We start from the raw sequence: 26,811 nt of genomic DNA, 5'->3' as shown, positions 1-26,811 counted from the left end.
CTTCCATCCGATGACTCACTCCCCAAGTGTCCGCAACGGCCGGTAAGGCGCCGATCCGAAGCCGGGAACCCGGAACCTCCTCCAGGTTTCCCATGTGGGTGCAGGATCCCAAAGTTTTGGGCTGTCCTTAACTGCCTTCCCAGGCCACAAGCAGGGGACTGAATGGGAAGTGGAGCTGCCGGGATTAGAACCAGCGCTCATATGGGATCCCAGCGCGTTCAAGGCAAGGACTTTAGCTGCTAGGCCATGCCGCCAGGCCCAGAAAAGCTTCCTGATAATGAACTACACAATAAACTTTCAGTAAAGCCAGCCACAGGACAAGGAGACTCACTGTTACTGTCACTTCTTATCACAGATCTGAGGCATTATCTGATGCAGTTAGGCTAGAAAGAGAAAGTAGAGATAGGATACTGGAAAATGGTAAAATCATTTGCAAAATCAAGTAAAATGTTCTTATAAATGGTTTCACAGGGGAAGAGGACCATAAAATTAAAATTAGAAATCAGTAACTGTCAGATATAAAAACATCTCTGACATTAGAAAGAGGGATGAGAGATTCTCACAAAAGCATCAAAAACATAAACTAGAAATAAATCTAGCAAGAAATGACTGGGATCCCCAGGAAGAAAACTAAGGGACACAACAGAGAACTACAGGAAAGTAAGCCTTCTGAGGAGGAAGACAATATACCAAGATTTCAGTTCTCAAGTTAGCTTATAACGTGATCAAATAATAGTGCCAGTGGATGCTAATGTGCTATGGAAAAAAAATAAGGACAGCAAGGTTAGCTGAATAAGAAAAGAAAAAAACGCTACTGTTAGTAGATATCCAGTTATACTATACTGCCTCAATCATTCAAACAGCGATGCTGGTGTACCACTACATAGGGATATAGGATGAACCACTGATGAAAACATGAGCAAGTTAAGAAATCACATTGTAGGCACGGCGCAGTAGCCTAGCAGCTAAAGTCCTCGCCTTGGGATCGTATATGGGATCCTATATGGGCGCCGGTTCTAATCTCGGTGGGCCTGCTTCCCATCCAGCTCCCTGCTTGTGGCCTGGGAAAGCAGACGAGTACGGCCCAAAGTTTTGGGACCCTGCACCTGGGAGACCCAGATGGAGCTCCTGGCTTCAGATTGGCGCAGCACTGGCTGTTGTGGTCACTTGGGGAGTGAATCATTGGAGGGAAGATCTTCCTCTCTGTCTCTCCTCCTCTCTGTATATCTGACTTTGTAATAAAAATAAATAAATCTTAAAAAAAAAAAAAAAAGAAAAGACATTGCACTGCGATTAGAAACCTTTTCACCATGATGGCCGTGATGATGAAGAAGGAAGCTCCTGCCCGGCCTGAAGCCGAACCAAGGCAAAGGCTTTGAAGGTTAAGAATACTGCTGAAAGTCGTCCACGGCCACAAAGAAAGGAGGAGTCACACGTCACCACGTTCCCGTGGCCCAAGACACTACACCTCCAGCAGCTCAAATACCCTCAGAGGAGCACCGCCTAGAGAAACAAGCTTCACCATCTTGCCATCATCAGGTTCCCCTTAGACACTGAGTCACTGTGAAGATGTCAGAAGACAACACACACTCGGGCTCACTGTGAATGTCAAGGCCAACAGCATCAGATCAGACTGGCTGGGACGCAGTTCTATGACATTGACCTGGCTGGGGTCAGTATCCTCATCGGGCCTGAGAGAGGAAGGAATGCGTACGTCCCACGGGCTCCTGATCATGATGCTTTGGATGTTGTAACCAAACTGGGATCCTCTAAACTGAGTCCTAAACATAAGCTTTTCAACCAAAACAAAAGAAACAAATAAAAGAATAATTCACATTGGGGCAATACTTAGCTGAATGGGAAAAAAATATTAACTTAGCTTTATATCTGAAATTTCTTTTCAAAAAATGTATTTATTTTTATTTTATTGCAAAGGCAGATTTACAGAAAGAAGGAAAGATAGGGAGAAATATCCTCCATCTGCTGATTCATTCCCTAAATGGACCCAATTGCCAGAGCTGAACCAATTGGAAACTAAGAGCCAGAAACTTTCTCTGGGTCTTCTTCATGGTGCAGGGTCCCAAGGCTTTGGGCTACCTCTACTCCTTTCCCAGGCTATAAGCAGAGAGCTGGATCATAAGTGGAGCAGCCAGGACTATACTATTGTAATAAGTTGAAATAAGTTGTAATAAGTTGAAATAAGTTGAGGGGAAGGAACTTGGGGAGGGGGGAAAATCCCAGAGTCTATGGAATTGCATCATAAAATTAAAAATAAAATACAATAAAAAAAAGAACTGTATTAGACCATGTTATTAGGACACACAAAAAATAAATAAATAAAAAGTAAGTGAACAGCCAGAGCATGAACTCGTGCCACAGGTGGAAGATTAGCCATCATGCAGGCCCTTACACCTACAACTTTGTATGAGACTAAATTCCATATGGCTCAGAGTTAAACAGGAAAACAAAAACATAAACATGTTTAAAGAAAATATGGAAGACTTTTAGAGTGGAAGATTTGACAACCCTGAATCAAAATACATGAAACATAAAAGACTGGTACTTGGATAACAAAAAGACAAAACTTCTGAAGGGCAACAAATATCATAGGTAAAGGCAAAAGGCAAATGACAAAATGACGGAATCATTTGTGAGAGAAGAGGGTAATCTTCACAACATAAACTAAGCTTTAAGAAATCGGTAAAATGCACACACACACACAAACACACATATATACACACACAAACACACATATACACACACACAAACACATATATACATACACACATACACACACATACACTCATACACATATATATACATACACACACAAACACATATACACATACACACACTCACACAAACACACATATATACACACACACACAGAAAAACAGGACAAAGAGGACTCTATAGGAAAAGAAGCAAGGCCTTTTAGTCACACAAAAGGACACGCAACCTCACTTATAAATGCACGTTAAAACCATACTCACAATGCTGGCATCCCCATTCAGACTGCCAGTCCTGGCTCCTCTTTCTGATCTAGCTTCCTCCTGTGCACCTGGGGAGGCAGTGGAAGATGGCCCAAATGTTTTTGGAGCTCCAGATGGAGTTCCTGGCTCCTAGTTTCAGCTTGGCCCAGCCATGGCTGTCACAGTCATTTGGTAAGAGAATCAGCAGCTGAAAGGTCTCTCTCTGATTTTCTGTCTTTCAAATAAATAAATAAATCTTTAAAATGAATTTATTTTTTCTTTTCAGTTCCTCAGTACCTCAAAATTTGATAACACTGTTAAGACTGTAAAAAAAAAATGCTCTTAGTCAATGCACTCAAAATCACTTTGGGGATAAAAATTGATACAATTCTTAAGAGGGCAAGGTGGCAATAACTCTCACAAAATAAAAAATACATACAATCCTGGCCCAGCAGTTTCATTCCTGAGCATTTATTCTACAGGTATACATATGTACATGATCAAAACAACACATTTCGGGTCTGGTAGAGGATCTCTGGGGATGCCCTGTTAGGCTGCAGCACCCCTTGGCGTGTGCAGCATCCTTTGGCGTGTGCAGGCTAGGCTGGACTAGGCTGCAGCATCCACTGACACACACACTAACCAGCACTGGGGGCAGGACAGGCTGGACTAGGCTGCAGTACCTGGCAGCAAACATGAGAGCTGAGTCTGGGGACAAGCCAAACAAGGGTCCTCAGGGGTCTTCTCAGCTAGGCTGCAGAACACACCAGTATAAGAGCTGGGTCTGAGGGTGGGCTGGGCCAGGCAGCAGCACCTACAGGTGCACACAAGAGCTGAGTCTGGGAGAGGGACTATAAGAGATCCTCAGGGGCTGGCTTGCAGCATCCACACACCAGCACACTTGACAGCCAGTTTTGGGAGTGAGCCTGGAAGGGGTCTTTGGCGTCTCTTGATTATACCACAGCATCAGCTGGTACACGTGAGGGTCAGGTCTGGAGGCAGACCAAGCTGGGCCACAGCACTGGCATGTGTGGGGTTCAGGTCTGAGCACGAGCTTGGTTGGGGTTCTGGGAGGTGGTAATCCCAACCAGGCCGCATTACCTGCTGACACACAAGGCTGGGTCTGGGGGTAAGCTGGGTTGGGCTGCAGCAACTGCTGTCTCACGCAAGCAGGACTTAGGGACCAATTCAATAGGGAACTCTTTGGAGTTGGCCCGATGGTCCACTTCACTGGATTCCCAACCTCAAGGAATACCACACAGACGTCTGGTTTGGCCTCAAAGCACATGTTAGGAGACCAGGTTGCCCCTCTTGCTGACTCTGAGTAAGGAGAGACAACTTTCTGTCATGTACATGAAACACAGGACAGCCAGCCTCTCTGATTAAACAGGGAACGTTGAGAACCTCACCAAGAGATGGAAAGAAGAGCAGGCTAAACAACACTACAGGCCAAATCCTCCATCAAGCATCTAAGGCTATGGGACATCCCGAAACAGACATAGCCAGCAAGAATGAGAAGTGGTACCTCATGCCTGGCACCCGATGCCAACACCATGTCAGAACAACCAAGACTACTCAAATAACACCCTCAAGATATTCTTCCCCTCCTCTGGGTCCCTGGGCTGAAACCAGCGGACCAACTCTATCCCCTGGTCTGATGTGATCTGGCAGAGGAAACAGTACATCTCCCCCTCCCCCTGCAAAAGGGTGGGATCTTTCCCTCATCCACCTTGCCCCCACCTCACCCCTTTCCATCCCATCCAGAGACCTACACGGGTTTGCAATCCCTTTATTTAGGTAACGAACATTCAAATATAAATAAATTTAAATTAAAACACACACACACACACGCCCGGTTCTCCACTGTAGCACTGTTTGTGAAGTAAAAATTAGAAGTACATCAATAAGGTATAGTTAGAGAATCACACTCCAGCCACAGAGTGGAGTATTCTCTGTAAATAAAGATAAGGAACCAATATCAATAGAAAGAGGGATATGATACATAATTAAGTTAAAAAAAAAAAGAAACCAGCAGATTGCAGCACAATATATAATCAGAAACTGGGAGGATGAATAAAAACCTAGATCAGTGGTGCCAATTAGATATGAAATGAGCTCCAGGAGACAGCACAGTGACGGGAAGCAGACCTGACATGACACACTTAGTGTTTCTTGAGTTTTCAATCATACTAACATATTCAGAAATAAATTTTTTAAAGTTTGTCAAACAAGTGAGAAATTTTAACAATCAGTGTCACATTTAGCCAGCCCCAGGCTGCCATTCAAGATTAAAATATCTCGGGAGCTGGAATTTGATCCTGGAATGATCAAACTTCATTTCTTAAGTCGAGATCTACGCATTGCATGAGATCACACTGATTTTCTGTAGGACAAGTCAAGACCTTGCTTTTTTTTTTTTTTTTAATTAGGAGAGAGACAAAGAAAGGGAGACAAACCAGACACTTCCAAGTGGACAGCTCTTCTACTGCCACTGTCAGTCTGGTTAAGGGCTTGAACTTGGTGATGACGGCAGGGATGGAAAGGAAGGAACACATCCAAATATGTGAATGAGAACCAAACCCATGCTTTGCTGTCTGATTGGCTGAGGGAGGCTAGAGGGAAACAAAGAAATGATACGGCTGTTTAAAATGGAGGTGTCTGGTGGTGTTACTAAGATACACGGGAAACAGGAAGGAGGAATTGGTTCAGAGGAAAACCAATGACTTCAGTTCCAGGTAGATTGCATCTGAGGGAATGGGAACAAAAGGCTGCTGGGAACGCTGATGCAGAGTTCAGAGGGACACCGGACAAGACAAGAGATGCAGGAGACTACAATGAGGGACAATTAGCCCGTGAGCAGGGAACAAGGGCAAGCGTGAGAGTCAGGGGGAGCACTCAGGACTGTGCAGCAGGATGAGGAGGGAAAGCCCCACAGCGAGGAAATTCCAGTACCGCAGTATAGCCGGTTAAGTGGCTGCTTCTGACGCTGGCACCCCATATCAGAGTGCCAGGTCAAGTCCTGGCCGTTCTGCTTCTGACCTAGCTGCTTGTCAATACATCTGGGAAAGCTCCAGAAGATGGCCTGAGCACTTGGGTCCCTGCCGCCCCCATGGGAGTCTTGAGATGGAGTCCCTGGCTACTGCCTTCAGCCTGGCTATTAAGGATATTTGGACCATGATATTTGGAAAATGAACCGACAGATGAAAGATTTATACCTATCTCTCCCTCTTTGCCTGACACTTTGCCTTTCAAATACATAAATAAATCTTCAAATTAAATTAAATCGCAGGGGAATCAGGAGAGCCTAGTGAGAGGTGACCAAGGCCAGGAGTTTGAGAGGCACCGATAGCAGCAGCCACACACATTAGCTCCTTTGATCCTCACAGGCCACCAGCTCGCAGGGAGGCACTCTCAGATGACAGAAAAGGGTGTTGACCCTGACAGCAACTCCAAAGCTGACCCTGGGAGGTCAGAATCCTGAAGCTGGTTCTACCACTTGATCGGCAATGCAGCGTCCACGGGCAAGCAGGCCACCTTCTCCTCTGAGACCTCATTCCCTTCCTGCAAAGTGAAGTGGGTAGTGCCAAAGCTCTCCAGACACTTGGTCATACATGACTTTATTTTATGGTTGTATAAAGATGTGTTTATTTGTTTGAAAGTCAGAGTGAGAGAGAAGGAAAGACAGAGAGATCTTCCATTTTCTGGTTTACTACCCAGGGGCCCACTTGGCCAACATCGGAGCAGGTGAAAGCCAGGAGCCTCTCCCGGGTCTCCTGTGTCAATGGTAGGGGCCCAAGCACTGGGCTGTCTCCCACTGCTTTCCCTAGGCCATTAGCAGAAAGCTGGATCAGAAGTGGAGCAGCTGGGACATTAGATGCTGACATCTCAGATGGTAGCTCTACCCACTATACTACAACGCTATGCCTAATATGAATCATTCAGTGAAGGAAAACTGAGCCCACACTCAGAAAGATATACTTTTCTTTAAGAGATTAATCAAAATAAAGGGACCATTAAAAAAAAATTAGCAGTAACAACTTGGTGTGATGGCCTGGTGACTAAATCCTTGCTTTGCAACAGCTGGGATACCATATGGGTGCTGCTTCATATCCCATCTGCTTCTCTTCTTATCCAGCTCCCGGCTTGTGGCCTAGGAAAGCAGTAGAGGATGGCTCAAAGCCTTGGAACCCTGCACCTGTGTGGGAGACCTAGAGGAGACTCCTGGCTCCTGGCTTCAGACCAGCTCAACTCCGGCCACTATAGCTGCACGGGGAGTGAACCAGCAGATGGAAGAGCTTTCTCTCTGTCTCTCCTTTTCTCTGTATATCTGCCTTTCCAATAAAGATAAATAAATCTTTAAAAACATACATAGCTGGGCCCAGTGGCTTGGCCTAGTGGTTAAAGTCCTCACCTTGAACACGCCAGGATCCCATATGGGTGCCGGTTCTAATCCTGGCAGCTCCACTTCCTATTCAGCTCCCTGCTTGTGGCCTGGGAAAGCAGTCAAGGACGGCCCAAAGCCTTAGGACCCTGCACCCGTGTGGCAGACTTAGAAGAAGCTCCTGGTTCCCGGCTCTGGATCGGCGCAGCACCGGCCGTTGCAGTCACTTGGGGAGTGAATCACTGGATGGAAGATCTTCCTCTCTGTCTCTCCTGCTTTCTGTATATCTGACTTTGTAATGAAAATAAAACAAATCTTTCAAATATATATATATTTGAAATATATATATATTTGAATATATATATATTGTGTATATACATATATATATATATATACACACATAGCAATAAGTGAACAGGGACACCTGGCCTAGATAGGATTACTGTATGTTTTACAAGGACATGTTAAGCAATCCATCCATCTTCTGAGATATAAAATAAACAGTAACAAAATCCCACACTTTATTTAAAGGTACACAGGTAAAATGTCAAGAATTAAAATTCTTCATACCTGGAAACTGATGAATGATGTTCTTGAAACCCTCTTAACTTGACTGAGGGGAGTAAAAGAGGGAAGGTTCCAAGTGAGACAGGCTGTGTTTGGAAGACTGTCCTGCAGAAAAGGAAAATAGCTATTTTCAATGTGTTTTGTAGTAAGAAACATCTGCTAAGTACAATAAATATTTCTAAATAAATTACTTTGGCGGGGCAACATGCATCATGGTGTCCCGTTCAGATATGCCAATCCAAGTCCCACCTAGTCTACTTCCAATCCAGCTTACAGTCAACACACGTGAGAAAGGAGACAAAGACCCAGGGCTTGGGTCCCTGCCACCCATGGGGGCCCCGGATGCAATTCCAGTCTTCAGACTGGCTCAGCAACGCTGGCTAGTACGGCCATTAGAGCAGTGAATCAGCAGGTGGCAGATCTTGCTCTCTTCTCTTTGTTTCAAATAAATAAACAACTTAAGCAACATATCTTTTAAAGAATGCTTCAGGGCCTGGCGCAGTAGTCTATGGCCAAAGTCCTCATCTTGCATGCTCCTGGATCCCATATGGGCACCAGTTCATACCCTGGTTGCTCCACTTCCCTTCCAGTTCCCTGCCTGTGGCCTGGGAAAGCAGTTGAGGTCGGCCCAAAGCCTTGGGTCCCTGCACTGGCATGGAAGACCCGGAGAAGCTCCAGGCTCCTGGCTTCGGATCCGCACAGCACTGACTGTTGTGGTCACTTGGGGAGTGACTCATCAGATGGAAGATCTTTCTGTCTCTCCTTCTCTCTATAAATACAACTTTTCAATCAAAAAAAAAACTTAAAAAAAAAGTGTTAAAAATTAATTATAAGGGACCCAGAGCAAAGGACTAGTGGCTAAGTCCTCACCTTGTGAGAGCTGGCATCTCATACGGGCACCAGTTGGTATCCCAAGTGTTCTACTTCCCATCTAGCTCCCTGCTTTGTGGCCTAGTAGAGCAGTAGAGGATGGTTCAAACCTTGGGACACTGTGCATGCATGGGAGACCTGGAAGAGGCTCCTGGCTCTTGGCTTTGGATCAGCTCAGTTCTGGCTGTTGCAGCCACTAAAGGAAGTGCACCAGCAGAGGGAGGATCTTCCTCTCTCTCTCTCTCTTTGTAAATCTTTCCAGTAATAAATACATAAGTAAATAAATCTTTAAAAAATAAATTATTCTCTCTGATAGGCTGCAACTCCCACTGGTAAGCATGAGAACCAGGACTGGGGGCTGGCTGGCTGGCTGGACAGGTAGTGGCACCCACTGGCATGAGTGTGGGCTGGAGGGTGGAGTCAGTTGGGCTGAGTTAGGCTTCAATGGCCAGTGAAGTTTATGAGACCTCAATGGGATGTGGGGCAAATTGGACCAGTCCACTGCACATGCTGGCAGGCACAGGAACCAGAGCTGAGGGCTGTCCAATGGGGTAGCTGGGGGTCTGCCCTGGGGCTGAAGCTCCTAATGGTGTACATGAGGGCCAACTTTGCGTTGGGCAGGGTTGGGCTGCGCCACAGCACCCATTGGATTGCTGAAGATGGAGGGCAGAACTACCCCAGTGAAGCTTGACAGCAAATTTCTGGTCCAATGAAGACTCGGAGGTAGATTATGACGGCCACATCAACCCCAGAAGAATTTCTGCATCCTCAGAGTGGTGATATTAACAGCATCTCAGAACTACTAGAGACACATGAGCAGAACCCTTGGAAAATGCTCTACAGTGGGGACCCTGGGTAATGCTGTGGTTGGGAGGCTGGGCGTGGTTTCCCCTCTCCCCCATATACAGGAAGAAGCAAAAGTAAATGTGTAGCAATAATCTCACCCCACTATCCCCTGATCCTTGATCTTTCCCACCCTGATCAGCTATGTAAACATCATCAAAAATAAAATTTAAAAAACAACAAAAACTAACAAAATCTTTAAAAAGAAAAAAATTATATGGAGGCATTTATCAGGTATCATTTTTATACATTAAAGGTATTATTATCTGATACCAATTTTTATTATAATAAAAAATCATTGTTTTACAAGTCACAAATAGGAACCAGCACTGTGAGGCAGGTGAAACTGCCACCTGCAATACTGGCTTATGGGCACCAGATCAAGCACCAGCTGCCCCACTTCCAATCTCACTCCCTGCTACTGGGTATGGGAAAGCAGAAGTTAGTTCAAGTCCCTGGGCCTCTGACTCCAGCACGGAAGAGGAAGGTGGAGTTTCAGGTTCCTAGTTTTGGCAATCCTGGTCATTGCAACTATTTAGAGAGTGAACCAGCAGATGGAGAATCTGTCTCTCTGCCTCTTTCAAATAAATACTTTTATGTCAACTGTGTGGACAACATCAAAAACAAAAGTAAAAATAAATAATTTTTAAATGATACACAAAATATAACACATAAATAACATATACATAACATTTTTTACCTCAATTAGTATTCATGTCCAAAAGAAAAGATTTCAAATACAAACATGCATGACAGCAAATTAAAAGCAAGCCAACTTTTTACCTTTGACAATACAATAAACTTCCTCTGATAGCACACTAATCAAAGGCAGGCCAACAGGTATCTAAAATAGCTACAGAAGTCCAATCTGTGGGATTAGCACGAAGCCCATACAATGGGAGTGAGCACTTTGCCTAGCAGCTAAGACGTCTGCATTCCACACCGGTGTACCTGGGTTCAAGTCCAGCTCCAGCTCTGACTCTGGCTTCCCACCAATGGAGAGGCAGCAGTGCTAGTCCCAGGAATTAAGGCTCCCTCCTTCCACAGGGAAGACACCTGGCTGCTTCTGGCATTTGGAGAGTGAACCAGCAGATGGGAACTCTTTCTGTCTGTCCCCCACTGTCTCTCAAAAACAAAGCAAAGCAAAACAAAACAGGATGGACGATACGGCATCAAAGCAAGTTAACTCACACCTACCAATGCCCACATTCCATATCATAATTCAGATCTCCATAAATTTGCCTCTCCAATAAAAATGAAAGTTTTTCTAAAAATTGTAACAGCAATTAATATACATTCAAATTGTAAAAAATGATCAACATGCATCATGAATGCAGTGAATAATTAAATCAACAAATTAACATATTAATCGTGTCAAATATTTATCATTTTATGCAGTGAGAACACTTCATTTATTCCGAAACGTGCAATGCTCTATGAATAAATACACTATATATATCCTATATTAATGATTTCAAAAGGAAAGAACCAACAAAACACCCAATTCCTCCTGTCTAATGGAGCCTTTCTACCCTTGACCATCCCATCCCCTAGCCTACATTCTACCCCTTACCTCTATGACTTTGCTGGCCTTGGCTTCCACACAATGGGAGAACAGGCTGTGTTTGTCTCCCTGTGCCTGGCTTATCTCATTTAGTATACTGTTTCTCAGTTCCATCTATGCTGCAAATGACACAATTCCCTTCTTTTGAAAAGTTGATGGGGCTGGCACAGAAGTGCAGACTAATCCTTCATCCTGTGGTGGTGGCACCCCATAATAGAGCCACTTCATGTCCCAATCTAACTTTCTGCTTATGGCCTGGGAAAGCAGTGGAGGATGGCCCAAGTCCCTGGAACCCTGTACCCACCCAGAAGAAGCTGAGCTCCTGCCTTTTTCTTGAATTCTAATCTCTATAGGGGCAAGAACCAGGAATAAAGATTAAGATACATAGGCTTAGGGCTGGCACAATGGCCCAACTCCTAACCTTCCACCTCCGGATGTCGGCATCCCATATGCCTGCTGATTTATTATCCATGTTCCACCCAGTTTCCTGCTTATGGCCTAGGAAAGCAGTAGAAGATAGTTCAAAACCCTGGGACCCCCAAACCCACATGGGAAACCTGGAAGGAACTCCTGGTTTCAGATTGGCTCAAGCTCTGGCCATTGTGGCCATTTGAGAAGTGAACCAGCCGATGCAAGTATTTTCTCTCTGTGTTTCCTGCTCTCTGTACATCCTCTTAAAAAAAAAAATCTTTTAAAAATCTTTAAAAAAGAAAATAAAAAACTTCTGGGTAGTAAACAATGGAAAAAATAGCCATAGTGATATGAGTATTTAAAAAAATGCAATGTGGGGCCCGGCGCGGTGGCGCAAGTGGTTGAGTCCTCGCCTTGCACGCCCGGGATCCCATATGGGCACCGGTTCTAATCCCGGCAGCCCCGCTTCCCTTCCAGCTCCCTGCCTGTGGCCCGGGAAAGCAGTCGAGGACGGCCCAAAGCTTTGGGAACCTGCACCCGCATGGGAGACCCGGAAGAGGCTCCTGGCTTCGGATCGGCATAGTATCGGCCCGTTGCGCTCACTTGGGGAGTGAATCATCGGATGGAAGATCTTCCTCTCTGTCTCTCCTCTCTGTATATCCGCCTTTCCAATGAAAAAATAATAAAAATAAATCTTTAAAAAAAAAAAATGCAATGTGATTCCTTTTCACAATTGGTAAAGGTTATTTAAAAAAAAAAAAGGCATAGAGTTTCTATAGCTGAAAAGAATGGGCGAGATAAAAAGGAACTTTTTAAATAAAGGAACGAAAGCTAACTGAGAGCCAAAGGGTACAAAGGTGGGAGGCAGCAAACCTCTGTCAGTGATCAGACAGTTTTCAGTGCTACATTTAAAGCAAAGAATAGAACTGGCTATGAAAAGGAGTTTTAAGAAATACCAGTAATTAAAACAGCAGGATAGAATTTAGGAATAAACTAGGATTTTTGCCACTGAGGGAATAAAATGAATAGTCTTCAGGAGCCACTCATGGCCACATGAAGAGCTCATCTACCACCCACTGACTGAGATGGCTTCCCAGCTTCGCCAGGGCCACGCGCTATCTGACCACTGCGATCACCCGCACAGGGCCGAGCGGAAGGAAGTTCTGCGGCTTTTTATGAGAACTCATTTCCAGACTCAGTGTGCATCCTAAACTGTTTCTACTGACTGATGAAATATCGTTTTTCAGAGACAACCACCAAGTTCCACCCTGGGCAGACATTAAAGCAGATGTGTGGATTCATTCGGTGTCCTTCCCAACTTCCTTCTAGAAAACTAGCAAGCAGTCTGGACTCTTCCGGTTCCATTCCCCTATCAATGATTCCCAGAAGGCAAAAATGAGACGGAAACTGTTCTTCCATGGTTCTGGCTGTTGTGCCGGCAGGCACAGTCATAGCAACCCAGTGTGTCCTCACAGTGGCCTTCAGGAGTCAAGAGACAGTTGTGGGGTCCGGTGGGTGGGATCACAGTCATTGCCAGAGTAGCTGAGAGGTAGTGGTGGGACCAGTACTGTAGCACAGCTGGTAAAGCCGCTCATATGGGCAGCAGAGCATGACGGCTCAAGTGCTTGCACCCACCATGGAGCAGACCTGGAAAAAGCTTTGGGCTCCTGACTTCGCATGGGCCCAGTAACATCATTCGGGGAGTGAACCAGAGATTGGAAGTTTTTTTTCTCTCTCTCCTCTTCTCCATGACTCTTTCAAATAAATAAATAAATCTCCTAAAGAAAGAGATGAAGTAGTAGCTTGCCTTTCTTCCTTCTTTTTTCTCTCACCCCTTTCTTATTTATAGCAGAGGAAAAGAGACAGATAAAACAGAGCTCCCCCATACTGTTTTGCTTCCCCAATACAAGGAACAGCTGGAGCCAGCAACTCCACCCAAGTCTCCCCTGGGGGTAGCAGGAACCATCACCTGGGTAACAGTTGCTCGATCCTCACCCTGCGGCCAGCACTGCCACTGACAGCCTCCTGCTTGCCTCCCTGGTGGGCCTGCTGGGTGGTCTAGTTCTGGGAATAATTTCTCAAGGTCTGACCTGGAATACATGCCTCCTTTTATTTCCTCCAAGTACCCAGTTCCCTTGATTAAACCTTTTCCTTCTTAAAATACAAAAGTTCTCTGTCCTAGCTAGATCCTTACGAGATATTAGGACATCATTTGTCCGAATATTGAAGCAGAAAGATGAGCTGCCTGTCCATGATTGGCAGTATCAAGCAGTGTGCCCAGAGGAACACACACTCAGATCAGACTACTGATATGCACTGTACGAATTCCCTGTGCCTAAATGTTCTCATTTTGTCTTTTTACATCTACTGATCTATTTCAAAGGCAGAGTGGCTTAGTGGGTGCAGCTACCACCTTTGAGGCAGGCATCTCATGTAGGTGCCAGTCTGAGACTCAGCTGCTCTGCTTCCAATCCAGCTCCCTGATGGTATGCCTGGGAAAGCAGCAGCAGATGACCCAACTGCTTGGGCTCCTGCAGCCACAGGGAAGCCTTGAGTGAAGCTCTAGGCTCCTGGCTTCAGCCTCACCCAGCTCCAGCCATTGCAGCCATTTGGGAAACAAACCAATAGATGAAGATTCTCTCTACCCACTCTCTAATGTTGCCTTTCAAATAAATAAATAAATATTTTTAAAAAGGCATTTTTCCAAGAAAATGCCACGTGGTACCTAATGCAGTGCAGCAGGTAGGCCTTGGAACAGGAAGCCAAGGAAACTTCCACAGAGGCTTTGATGGTCAGGTACTATCACGACCAGAGTCAGAGTCGGGGCTGGGGTTGGGGCTGCAGAGACCGCAGATGTGAGGCCAAGCATGAGGAATGGCTCCCATCTCCAAGCACTGACGCCTCAGAGAGAACATGAGAATCAAGGCCCTGGAGAGAGCCACCTCTTCTTACTGCTCATCAGGGAGTCTGAGATTGACTATTTCCTGGGAAAATCCCTCAAGTATATGGTTTGGACCCCCCATTGGCCAGCGGACCAGGTTCAAGGTATTTGTTGCCATGAGAAACCACATGTTGCTTGGATGGTAAGTGCTCAAGAAGCAGCCATCCCTATCCACAGGCCATTATTCTAGCCATTGTCCATTGTGCCCATGCAGAGGCTACTGAGGGAATAAGATAGGCAAGCTGTTTGGGTACCCTGTAAGATGACAGATGATGGTGGCTGTGGGCTGGTACACATCATCCCCATTCCCAAAGATACTGGCATCCTACTGCTGGCCATGATGACCGCTACACCTCAGCCAGGAGCTGCACGGTCACCCTGGGCAATTTTGCCAAGGCTGCCTGTAATACCATTTCCAAGTGCTACAGCGATCTGACCCACAATGTCTGGAAGGAGACTGTGCTCACCAAGTCTCCCTATCAGGATTTCTGGAACCATCTTGTGCAGATGCACACCACAGAAGACCAGTTTCTAGCTGTGGCTACAGCACAGTTTTATACAAGAAAATAACAGAGGCTGGCACCGTGGTGAAGAACTGTACTGGCATCCCATACATGTGTTGGTTTAAAACATAGATGCTCCACTTCTCATCCACTTCTCATCAGCTCCTTGCTAATGCACCCAGTAAAACAGAGGCAGATAGACGAAGTCCTTGGGGCCTTGCCACTCACATGAATAACTGAGGGGAAGCTCCCGGCTCCTGGCTCTGGCCTGGCCCAGCTTAAGATGCTGCGACCATTTGGGGAGTGAACTAGCAAATGGAAGATTTCTGTCTTCTTTATCTGTTACTCTGCCTTTCAAATAAATAAAAACTGAAGTGAATTCAACCTGGGTTTCTTTTTTTTAAGTTAACAAATGGTGAAAAATAAACTAAATGATGACATGGAAAGAAAAAGAAAAAGCCAGAAACCTTTTCTAGAAAATAGAAACTGTCCTATAAATCAGGACCAGTTACAACTTGGTAACATTTACATCTACATGACTGTATTTTAACAGTCCTTTTAAATTTTTTCTAAAAAAAAAAAAAAAGCGGGGGAGGGGAGGTGACTGGCATAGGTGTGGACAGCTAGTTGGCGTGACTCCCTGGGTGAGGGAAGGCCCTGAGCAAATCCCTTGGGCCACTAGCTGTGTGCTTTGGAAATTTGGTGGTACTTACATTTGGTATGCCATCCCCTGGGGATGACACAGGTGGGGGCAAGCAAGGACCTGAGGGTTCATGCCCAGGTGAGGAATGACTTCTGTGGGTCCTCCATGGACAAAACCATTGTACTTGCACTGCTAGACCACGGAACCCAACAGTGAGAGTCAGAACAGGGGAATGTGAGGCTGGTCCTTGACATTAACCATCCCATGAGTGAATCAGGTCTGGGGGCAGAATCTGTGGGGGAGGATGTGGGCTCACCCATGTGGAACAACAATCTCTGTTGACATGCTCAAGAACTGTGGCTGGGAACAGGCCTGGTTGGGAAGCTAAGGGGACACCTGGTTGGGTTGGGATTCCCACTGGTGAATGTGAGAGCTGGAAGTGGGTAACGGGCTGGGATGGATATGGCTGCAGACTCCCTCAGCATGGTTGGGGACTGGATCTGGGGAGTACCAGACTGAGCTAGACTCCAGCACACAGTGGTACTGGTGAGAGACAGATAGGTATAGACAGGCTGGGCTAGGTCTCATTCCCAGCTACACAAGGGCGGCGTCTGGGTGTGGACCAGGTGTGGCTAGGCTACAACACTCAACAGTAAGAGCCAGATTGGGTATGGGCCAATTGGGCAAGGACACTGTTCCTGCCAGAACAAGAGGTGCACAAAGTCAACCTGGGCCAAGGACCCACTGGTGTGCACAAGATCTGCCACAGGGAGGTGACCTGATAGAGGAGCTTGGGGAATTCCTTTGTCAGGACACAGTCCCCTGCAGGTGAGCACAAGAACTAAGGCAAGGAGCATTCCAAACTAGACCAGGCTACAGTACCAGCCAGCACACGTGTGGGTCAGGTCTGGGGTGCACGCCATTACATCCACTGGCAGGATCTGAGGACCAGGATGGGTTGCAGGAGGTCAGGCAGCAACCAGCCAGTTCACACTGATGCTGGGAAAAGGAGTTGGCTAGGCTAGGATAGGCTGCAGCATCTACAAGCAGGAGCTAGAAATGGAGGTAGGCTGGACTGAGCCAGGTTGAAGCACCTGCTGGTAGATGCCAAGATGAGGCAAACCACGCGAGTCTGGGGGCAGCTGGTGACAGGGACTGAGCCCTGGGGTTGAGTGGTCCAGCGGAATCCAGGTGGCCTAGCTTGGGTCCTTGGGCCTGCCTATGTGGTGGGTGTCAAGTTTGTGAACCCCAGGGGTGGGGTCTAGGTTGCCAAGCTCGGGTCCTTGGGTTCACCTGTGAGAACTGGTCCTCCTCAGAGGGCATATGGCAGCCCACTGGGACCTCCAGAAGGCATGTGCTACCATAGCAGAGGAAGGAAAACAGAACAAATTGGACAACTACCTCTGCCCAAATATGACAGCAAATATCTAGGTGAATGAAGACTCTAAGACTCTAAGACTCATTGGACTATGTCAGCCAACGGACATTAAAAGTGTTCCTTCATCCTTGGATTGGCAAGATCGACAACATTCCAGAACTATTGAAACTACCTTGGCAGAACCCTTGAAGCATATGCCACATCAGGACCGTGGGTCAATATTGGGTAGCCGTTCCTCATGCCTAGGTGCTGGGGCGGTTAGGAAGCTGAGTGTAGCTTACTTCCTGGTCTCCCCGCTGCCCCCAGATACAGGAAAAAGAAATGGAAAACTTGCAATCCTTCCTACGCTGATCAACTATATATGCATCATTTCAAATAAAAATTAAAAAGAAAAAAAGAGGGATTGCTTATTTATTTGAAAGGTAAAGTCAAAGAGTGAAAGGTAAACACACACACACACACACACACACACACACACACACACACACACACAGATCTTCCTTCTTCCATCCACTGGTTCATTCTCTAAATGACCATACAATAGCTGAAACTAGGGCAGGCCAAAGCCAGGAGCCAGGAACTCCAGCAGCTCTGCTATGCAGGTAGAAAAGACTCAATTACTTGTGTTATTACTTGCTGCCTCACAAGGTATGCACTAGCAGGCAATGGTTTGAAAGAAGAGTAGCCAAGACTTGAACCAGTGGGCACTCAAGCAGCAATTTCACTTGTGACAATACTCTCTCCCATAGTAGTAGTCTTTAAAAAAAAACTATTATTTTTATTTGAAAGGCAGATGTATAAGAGAAGCAGATGAGAGAAGGATATTGCAACCACTGGTTGACTCCCTAAATGGCTGCATCTGCCAGAGCTGGGCCAGTTGAAAGCCAGAAACCTGGAGCTTTTTCCAGGTCTTCCACATGGGTGCAGGGGCCCAAGCAGCTGGCCATCCTCCACTGCTTTCCAAGGCTATAGGTAGGGAGCTGGATGAGAAGTGGAGCAGCCAGGACTTGATGCCATATGAGATGCCAGCACTGCAAGTGGAGGCTTAAACTATGAAGTCACGCTTCTGACCCCCAGAGCAGTGCTCCTGAGTCACCAAAACAGGTTTAAAATATTTGCAGAATATGTGACTTTTAAACAAGATTTACTTATTTGGAAGGCAGAGTGAAAGAGAGAGAGATCTTCTGTCTGTTGCTTCACTCCCCACGTGACTGTCACTGGGAACCAGGAGCCTAGACTCCCATCCTGGAGTCTTTCATATGAGCAGTGGAGGCCCAATCACCTGGGCCATCTTCAGCTGCGTTTCCAGATGCTTCAGTGAGAAGCTGGATCAGAAGCAAAAGCATTGGGACTTGAACCAGTATTCTGATACAGGATGCAAGTGCTGTAAGCAGAGGGTTACTGTGTTGCCCCACAAAGTCAGTCCCCAGCGTACACGGTTAAATTTTTGGCAGGGGAGATGGATGCTGCTATGTTTCAGATTTTTTTTTCTCTCAGTAGACTGACTTTTTAAACTGAAACAGCAAGTTAGACTAATATATGTGGGACATGCAAAAATGAATTAGAAACAATTTAAGTTTCTGCAAGAATTAAATATCTATAAAAGTCCTAAGAATATTACAAAGTTCAAGATTTCCATCAAGTTCAATGATCTTTTAAAAGGTGGATAGAAAAGACAATTACTTATTTTAGAAACCATTAAGTTTGAAGGTCTTTGGAAAATGGAAAAGACATGTATTTTTACAAGCAGACTGAAGATTTAGGTAACAAGTGTAACCTGAATTAAGGTTGTGAGCTAAAACATGATCTCATCAAAAATATCACTGCAACACCCATAGGTGTACATGAGAGCACAATTGGGATGCAGTACAGACTAGAATAGTCTGCGGTACATACTAGCATTACAGGAACCACAGCTGAGAGCGGATCTGGTGAGGGTTATTGTGGGTTGCCCCAACGAGGCTGTCATTTCCGCTGCTGTGCATGAAGACCAGGTCTGTGGCAGGCTGGGTTGTGCTGGGCCATAGCACCCACGGGTTTGCAAAGGACATAGGGCCAGGGACAGAAATGACCTGACAATTACAAACACTAGTGTGCATAGTCTGAAGTGAGTGATGGACTAAATTAGACCCTGTGCTGGCTGGCACATGCAAGAATCAGGTCCCAGGTATAGTCTAGACCACTGGACTAAAAACTCTGGCCACAGGGAGGTTCATAGGAATCTATAGTCCAACCTTGGGAAGCATGGGTTGTGAGTGGGCCTGCTCAATTGCTGATGCCTGTGCAGTATACAGCATGCCCGGGTACGTATCGGGGACAAGACGGACAGCTCTTTAGGGCCTGCAGAAGATGGTGAATGCCATGTTAGAAGATGGAAAACAGAACAAGTTGACAACAAGCTTCTGGGTGAGTGGATGAGCTGGGGTGGACTCTCAACCTTGGAGCAACGAAACCAACTGAGTCTCAGAACTATCAATACTATTCAAGCAATACCTTTGGAACATTTTCCCCCACATCAGGGTTTCAAATGGACATCTCCCATCCCCAGGTATTAATGTAGTTTGGCAGACAGGAGCAACTCCCCTCATCATCCTCCTAGGAATAGGAGAAAAGGGAAGGAAAGAAAAATTGGAAGCTTCGGTTCCACAATTATGCCCCATGCCTCAACCCTCTCCACCCTAATCAGTGGTTCTCATGCGTGTGTATCCTTGGGGGGAAAAAATAGGATACGGCCCTCTCTGTTCTACCTTTCAAACAAATACATCTTTGAAACACTGCTCAACATGTCTGCATCTCTTATCCAAGTTCTAAGATTCAAGTCCTGGCTCCATTCCCAATCCCAGCTTCCTACTAATGTGCACTCTAGGGAAGAGCAGGTGCTAGCCAGCACAAGGGCTCTGTCTCTATGCCTTCAAAAAAATTAAAAACACAAATGCGAGGGCCTGGCTGATAGCCTAGTGACTAAAATCCTTCCTAGCATGTGCCGGGATCCCATATCGGTGCCTGTTCTAATCCTGGTGGCCCCACTTCCCATCCACCGCTCTGCTTGTGCCCTAGGAAAGCATTTGAAAACAGCCCAAAGCCCTAGAACTCTACCCACGGAGACCCAGGGGAGGTTTCTGGCTTCTGGTTTTGCATCCGCTCAACTCTGATCGTTGTGGCACTAGAGGAGTGAATCACTGGATGGAGGAGCTTTCTCTCTGTCCTTCTTTCTCTATCTACGAACCTGCCTTTGCAAAAAAAAAAAAAAAAAAAAAAAAAAAGGACTAATGTTGGGCCAGGCACAGCAACCTAGTGGCTAAAGTTCTAGCCTTGTACATGCCAGAATCCCATATGGCATTGGTTCTAATTCTGGCAGTCCCGCCTCCCATCCAGCTCCCTGCCAGTGGCCTGGGAAAGCAGTGGAGGACGGCCCAAAGCCTTGGGACCCTGCACCCACGTAGTAGACCTGGAATAAGTTCCTGGCTCCTGATTTCAGATCAGCTCAGCTCTAGCCACTACTTGGGTAGTTAGCCAGCAGACATAAGATCCTCTTCTCTGTCTCTCTTCCTCTCTGTATATCTGACTTTCTACTAAAAAGAAATAAATCATGGCAAAAAAAAAAAGAGAAATGCTTCTTTTTTAAAAAAGATTTATTTTTTCTATTTTTATTGGAAAGACAGACTTACAACAACTCTTCTGGCTGAGCTTTGAGAGCAGATACAGAGAGGAAGATCTTCCATCCACTGGTTCACTCCCCACGTGGCCACAACAGCCAGAGTTGAGCCAACCCGAAGCCAGTAGCCAGAAGTTTCTTCCAGATCTCCCCCATAGGTATAGGGTCCTAAGGTTTTGGGTCATTCTTTACTGCTTTCCCAGGCCACAAGCAGCGAGATATATGGGAAACAGCACTCACATGGGATCCTAGTGCATTTAAATTAAGGATTTAACCACTGAGCCATCACACTGGACCTAAGAAAAATACTTCTAATCATACTTAGTTGGGGTCGGCTCTTGGTCTAGCAGTCAATATTAGGATGCCCACATTCCACACTAGAATGCCTGGGTTCAGATCACAACTCCACTCTGATTCTAATTCCTAACAATGCACACAGCAAGAGGTCCTAAGTACTAAGGTGGGTTCAGCACTGGGGTACAGTCAGTTAAGCTGTTGGTTCTAGTGCCAGCTGCTCCATTTCTGATTCAGTTCCCCTGCTAATACTCCTGGGAAAGCAGCAGAGAATGGCCAACGTGCTTGGGCCACTGTCACTCCTGTGGGAGACCCATACGGAGTTCTAGGTTTTGGTCCTCTACATACTCAGCCCCAGTCATTGCAGCTATTTGGGGAGTGAATCAGAAGAGAGAAGATTTTCTCTCTCTGTCTCAGTAACTCTGCCTTTCAAATAATAAATAAATAGATAAATAAATAAAATATGCTTCAGTTCTTGCCACCTGTGCAAGAAGCCTGACCCAGCCCCAGCCACATTATAGGTGTTCACAGAGTAAGCCAGCAGAGAGGAGCTTTCAAATAAATACATTATATGTAGCAATTAATTTAGAATTGAATGTGTCCCATCAGGGTCACCAAATGAATCTCATTAATCTCCATAAAAATCCCTACATCATGGGAGGCAAGGGTTGTGGCAAAGCAAATGAAGCCACACAGTGATACTGACATCCTATAGGGGAGCCAGCTCAGGTCCTAGCTGCTCTGCTTCTAACCCTGCTCCCTGCCAATGCAGCTGGGAAAGTAGCAGAAGACAGCCAGAACCCATGGGCCCCTGTACCCACATGGGAGACCTAAATGGAATTCCAGGCTCCTGGCATCAGCCTGGCCCAAGTCCAGTCATTGTGGTTAACTGCAGAGTGAACCAGCGGATGCTAAGATCAATTTCTCTCTAACTGTGCCTTTCATATAAAGTAAGCCCCTTCCCCCCTTTTTTTAAATATCTGGGTCATAAGAACCTTTAGCTAACTGAAATGATTATCATATTCTTTGGTGGATGGCATTTAAAAAAATAAAAGATTCACTTATCTTTATTTGAAAGGCAGGTTTTAAACAGAGAGGCGCAGAGAGATGTGATGCTTCCCTTCCCAAACAGCCATACAGCCACAACTGAGCTAATTGAACCCGAGTTCCAGAAGCTTCTTCCTGGTCTCCCATGTTAGTGCCGGGGCCCAAGAATTTGGGCCATCTTTTTCCGGTTTCCCAGGCCATAAGCACAGAGCTGGATCAGAAGTGGTGAAGCTACTGGCATTCACACAGGATACTGGTGCCACAGGTAGAAGATCAGCCAGCCATGATACCATGCCTATCCTCAAGAATATCCTTCATCAGGGAAATTTTAGAACTAAACATTAAAAAAAATCAGGACTAGCTCTGTGATATGGCAGCTTGAGCTTCTGTTTACGATGCCAGCATGCCACGTGAGCACCAGTTGGAGTCTTGCTGCTCTACTTCCAATCCAGCACCTTGTGACGTGTCTAGAAAAGCAGCAAAAGATGGCCCAAAACTTTGGGTCCCTGTACCCACATGGGAGACCTAAAAGCTCCTTGCTCCTGGCTTCATACTGGCCCAGCCCCAGCAGCAGCAGCCACTTAGGGAGTGAGCCAACATATGTACAATCTCTCTCCTCTTTCTACAATTCCGCCTTTCAATTAAAAAAAAAAAAATCTCTTGGGCCCAGAACGATAGCCAGTTGCTAAAGTCCTTACCTTGCACGCCCTGGGATCCAATATGGGTGCCAGTTCATATCCCAGCTGCTCCACTTCCCTTCCAGCTCCCTACTTGTGCCTCAGAAAAACAGTAGAGGACAGCCCAAAGCCTTGGGACCCTGCACTGGCATGGGAGACCTGGAGGAGGCTCCTGGCTTCAGATTGGCTCAGCTCTTGCTGTTGCAGTCACTTGGAGACTGGATAGAAGATCTTTTTGTCTCTCCTTTCTGTAAATCTGACTTTCCAATACAAATACATTTTTAAAATCTCTTAAAAACATTTAAGAGAAGGCTTGGTGGCGTGGCCTAGTGGCTAAAGTCCTTGTCTTGAATGCCCCGGGATCCCATATGGGCGCCAGTTCTAATCCAGACAGCTCCTCTTCCCATCCAGCTCCCTGCTTGTGGCCTGGGAAAGCAGTCGAAGACAGCCCAATGCTTTGGGATCCTGCACCCATGTGGGAGACCTGGAGGAGATTCCTGGCTCCTGGCTCCTGGCTTCAGATTGGTACAACACCGGCAGTTGCGGTCACTTGGGGAGTGAATCATCAGATGGGAGATCTTCCCCTCTGTATCTCCTCTTCTCTGTATATCTGACTTTGTAATAAAATATACATATATATGTATTTAAGCGAATAAAAGTGATGGTTGGAAAAATCTCACTAAGAGGACTTTTTTTTTTAAGTGAAGGACAAGAACAAGAGAGAAACAGGGAGAGTCAGGAAAGCCTGTGGGAAAGAAAGGTAGTTCAGGGGACTGGCCCAGCGAGGTCAAGGCCTGTGGTGGAGGAGGAAGGCCAGATTGGCCCAGCCTTGGGAGAGCAAGGGAGAGCAAGCCGACCAGGCAAGGGGTAGAGCCTGGAGGAATTCTTTCCTATAAGGCTCCATAGCCTCTCTGGGGGCCCTTGGTTCTCCATCTGTGAAATATGGGGAGCCTCTGACCAATTTTGAACAGCAAAGTACTTCCCTCTGTGGCACGAACAAATTGTACATCAAACCATTCAACAGTGACAGACATTACGGAAACGGTTAAGCCTATCAGAAATTCCACTTTACCTGAAAATGATGCAGGGAGCATTCAGCACTATTCTATCTTACACAGTTTGTTTGTTTTCCCGCATCCCAAATCATTTCCAAGAACAAGACAGATGGTTTGAGGCTATAAAGTGTGACCCCTGTCCTTTCTGGGGAGGAGGGATGAAAAATTTATACGCCAGGCTCCCTGGGCTCACAGTATCCCCTGCTGGCGTCTGAGAGAACATTCCATACCATGGGCCAGGGGTCCCAGGCTTGACTTTTTCATTCACTTGTGTAGCCAGGGCGCGTTCCCCGGCGTATCAGTGAAGGACTCTTGCTACAGGTCCCACGCCTTCCAGCGGGCTTTCCTGATAAAGATCAGGTTTCTAAAGCAGGAAAGCCAGAAAGACTCCTCTAGCCTTGCCCTTGGGAGGCAAGGCAAACCTGGGGAGAAATGCGACCCGCTTGGTCGCTATCACCAGTCACCTCCAGGCCTGCAGGCGAAGCTCATTCCCGCCACGGGAGCGTTTCCTCTGCAAAGTGGAATTAACTCTCACTCTGACGGGGTGGTTATTTTGGGGGACACTGGGTGAAAGCGTTCTTACAGGGGGAAGCAATCCATCCACTAAAGTTCCGCAAATATACAGGCTTATTATGGATTCAAGCGATGCCGGCAAGTGCGGTTGGGGAACCCACTAGATGTGAATTCAGGGCTTCCACAACCAGTTCGGGAAGGCTGTGGCTACTGCCGCCGCCAGCCACGTAAACGAGCACATCCGAAGGAGAAGCGGCCAAACCGCTGCCTAACTTGGGGGAAGAGGCGGCTGCACGGGCAGGGGATGCGCACGAATGGCTCTGGCAGTTCACTAAGCGTTAGGTGCAGGGAGTCCGCCCGGGGTTTTACGCCCAGTTCTGTCGCAGCGGGACTTGAAAGCCAAGGGAAGGAGGAGGAGGCCCCGAGAAATTCGGGCTCCGGCCCTGGGGAGCCATGCACCCGAGGCAGCTCCTCCGGTCGGCGCCCGCCCGGCGCCCCTCAGGCGGCCGCCAGCGCCTCAGCCGCCGGCCCTGCGCAGTCCGCGGCGCCCGACGGCTCCAGACACGCCCGGCACCGTTCCCTCCGGCTTCCCGCCGCCGCCGCCAGGAGGCTCCGCGCGCCTTCCCGCCTTTCCCCGGGCCGGAGCGGGCCGCGCCGGGCGGCAAGGCGGGCGCGGGCGGCGACGGCGCGGCCATTGTCCCGCAGCCCCTCCCGGGCGCCCGGGCGGCGCTGCTCGCGGTGGGCGAGAAGGTGCCGCCGGGCGCGGGACGGAGAGGCGCGGACGGGGAGCCGGGAACCAACCCCCCCCCCAAACACACACACACACACACACACACACAGTCGCCCGCCGTTTCCCCCGCGGGGTCGCCCCGGCCGCCGCCCGAGGCCGCAGCCGCCCGCGCCTCCTTTGTGGCCGTCTTCAGCCCCCCTCGAAACCGGCCCCCGCGCTGCGCCCCGGGCTGCAAATGGCGCCCGCTCACCTCGCGCAGCTCTCCCGGCCGCGGACGTCTGGGGGCGGCGCGCCCGGGGCCCACATCCCGGCGCCGCCGCCCGCCGCCCGCAGCCGGGCTCAGGCCGCTCCCGGCAGCCCCGACGCCCCGCCCGCCCTCCGCCCGCGCCGCGCCGCGCGCAACACTCACCGCGGGCCGCGGCGCGCCGGCCGGGCTGGGGGCTGCTTCCCGGGTCTCGGCAGGGGCTAGGACCTTCTTTCGAAGCCGTTCCTTTACGCCCTAAAACAAGTAGCCCCAACGTGAGAGAAACAAAAGGTATTTGCTGACGTGGGCGTTGGGCAGAAACGCCCGAGGGCTGGGGACACAATTAAAGGGGCAACGCACAGATTTCAGGCACCAACCAGCAGCCTCACCCACTCCCCCTGCCCTTGCCCACTCCCTCTGCACCCTCCAGAGGCCCCGGGTGGGTGCCCGGGCTCCCCGGCGCTTGGCTGCGGATCATTATTTTTAGTCAGGAGCTTAAATTTTTAAATTGTACTTTACGTTGGGAAAGGCACCTCCGGAGGGCAGCTGGGCTGGATTTCGAGGATCCGGAGATTTGGGTTTAGGAAAGAGGGAGGGACTTAGGCGTGCCCGCAATTACTGTGTGAGTACATGTGACATTATTGTCCTGAAGTTGAACGACATCAAATCTAAGAGATTTCCAAAGAATCTGTCCCTTTATTGAAGCAGTTTTATTTTAGTCCGAGATAACCTTTTCCAAATCTCTCCATGTCACCAGCATTTCGTTCTACGAAGAAAACCCAGAGAGGCTGAGATCAAAGGACAATTTGTAGTTCCGAAAAATACAAAATTGATTGAAAACAAAAATAAAAACAACAAAAAAAGTGATTTTGGTGTTTTCTGGTGCAACAATTCATCATGCATCGAGCCTGTCTTCTGACATATCTAAGTCTTTACTATTTAGAGTACAAAGCTCAGTGAATCCCCAAATTTTTACTGTGACTGCAGAAACATTCATTGCATAAACTGGTTTCCTGGTTGGTCCTAGGAGGTTGGGTAAAGACAGATACTGTATGACAGTGCAAGGCAGTGAAAGGACGCAGGTGTTTAAAGCACTTATGTCTCTTTGGTTTCATCCATGATTAACTCTCTGTGGGACAGGTGTGGTGGCTCAGTAGGTTAAACAGCCAGTGGAACGCTCACCGGGATCTCTTGCCTGCATCCCATCCTGAGTGCTTGCCTCCAATACAGCTTCCTGCCAATGCATCTGGGAGGTGTCGGATGATCTCCCAAGCGCTCTCGTCTCTACCACCCATGTGAAAAACCCAGATGAAGCTTCTGGCTCCTGGCTTCAGCCTGGCCCGGCCTATTGCAGGCATTTGGAGAAGAAACAAACAGATAGAAAATATTCTTTCTTGGAATGGCGAGACTGGCAGCAATTCAGAACAGTCGAACTATTGAAACCACTTGAGCAGTGCGCTGGGAGCATGCCCCACGTCGGGGACCCTGGGCTGGCTGGGTGGGTGTGTGGCTTCTCTCCTTAT

The 26,811-nt window shown here is 47.5% G+C and overlaps 1 protein-coding gene across 1 annotated transcript in view; it reads right to left on the bottom strand.

Annotated features, from left to right (window-relative positions):
- ZBTB8A (zinc finger and BTB domain containing 8A) overlaps nucleotides 1-25,320 on the bottom strand; it is a 64,660-nt gene extending 39,340 nt beyond the window's left edge. The window contains exons 1-2 of the mRNA XM_040974147.1: nucleotides 25,295-25,320; nucleotides 7,924-8,025 (exon numbers count right to left, since the gene is read on the bottom strand). The gene's annotated coding sequence lies outside the window, so the exon portion shown is untranslated. The remainder of the gene's footprint in view (nucleotides 1-7,923; nucleotides 8,026-25,294) is intronic.
- Nucleotides 25,321-26,811: the final 1,491 nt, after the last annotated feature.

Source organism: Ochotona curzoniae, unplaced genomic scaffold, assembly GCF_017591425.1.
Source record: "Ochotona curzoniae isolate NIBS_2020 unplaced genomic scaffold, NIBS_Ocur_1.0 contig_2404, whole genome shotgun sequence".
In the NCBI taxonomy this organism is placed as follows: domain Eukaryota; kingdom Metazoa; phylum Chordata; class Mammalia; order Lagomorpha; family Ochotonidae; genus Ochotona; species Ochotona curzoniae.
The sequence above is the reverse complement of the archived record's forward strand: the minus strand, read 5'-3'. Positions and strand labels throughout refer to the sequence as shown.